Below are 1,387 nucleotides of genomic sequence, written 5' to 3'. Positions count from 1 at the left end.
TCTTTGGAGACGACGTCTTGAAATTCCTTTATCAAAGGATAGTACGGATCCAAGGGATGCCGTAAGATCGATGATCCACTTCGTGCGCTCAGCACTCTCTTGGTGCCCTCCAAGACAGCTTCATCCAGAAGCGATGACGAGTTTATCTCCTCGTCTAGTCGTACAATGACCACTTCGGCCAAATCGCCTGCCTTCAAGGCACTGTCAAACTCTTCAAGGGACATCTCGTCCAGCTCAAGAAGAGCATCTACTGCAGGCATAGCCTCGAGGCGGATGTCGCCATCTTCCTCCTCCGTCATACCGTTGACGAGGGTGTATAACTGTGCACCATCGTCTACGGTAGACACACCCCCAATCAAGGTCGACGCCCGGCGTCTTGCAGCCAGCATACAGCGTCGCCGTCGCCTCTGTACAGAGATTCCATGTCTCGGTGAGACCAGGGTGAACATGCATTTTGCGTCGTTTGGTGTCACCCTCATAGTCCGCTCCTTTGGAGCCCTGATGATATCTAGAACATCCGACGAAGAGCTGCTAACCCCGCAGTCTTCGTCCAGTGGATAACGTACCACTCCACGCGCATCTAAAGGGCCGCGCCCAAGATGCCTCAGACTCTGTCCGACCACGCCATCAATTGCATGCAGCGACTGCTTCAAACTTTTAGCAGCCCTCAGTGGGTATGTGCCAATCCACGATCAGCCCGCGGGCCACGCTCGGGACTACTGTCCGATACACCGTTGGTGTCTACCAACTCGGACATTCCAATGTCCAGCTCGCTGACCATCTCGGTCCATTGCTCTCGCCAATAGCGCTTTTGTTTTCTAGTCGAGGTGGGTTCATGACTCGCCAAAGCTCCACCCGGAGACGTGCGCGTAGCGCCCAAGGTCTTTGACCTCCAATCAATACATGGCTCATGGTGTTCCAACCTTGCCATTCCTAGGATGAGGTCATACCTTGCATCCAAGTCTAAGCCTAGACAGCGTTCCACGCTATCAAAGTCAAGAAACTTGAGTCTGAGGTCCACAGGGAACTTCGGGACCGTGACACATGTCCCCGTCGCAAGGCGAACAGTGACGATGTCACCCAACCGTGCTTTCAGCGCTTCAGCATACAGCTGACTTCCTTCCATCGTGGAGCGTTGAGCATAATAGCCCGATGCCCCAGAATCGATGAGGACCCTCCTTGGCTTCTCGGCGCCCTTTACGGTTGCCTGCACAACCAGCAAGCCCGGCTTGCATACACGTTCCGTGTTCAAGAGCACGGAGCTTTTCGGGGCTAAGCCCTGTTGACCTTTGCCTCCCTGAGGCTCAACAAAACTCAGTTCCTCTCCAGTAGGTCGCCCCGTGCATACTGGGTGGTGTCGTTTCCCCGCGACGAATCAGACTGGTAA

The sequence above is a fragment of the Plasmopara halstedii genome (genome assembly GCF_900000015.1).
Source record: "Plasmopara halstedii genome assembly, contig: Scaffold_2061, whole genome shotgun sequence".
In the NCBI taxonomy this organism is placed as follows: Eukaryota; Oomycota; class Peronosporomycetes; order Peronosporales; family Peronosporaceae; genus Plasmopara; species Plasmopara halstedii.
Note: the sequence above shows the minus strand (reverse complement) of the source record.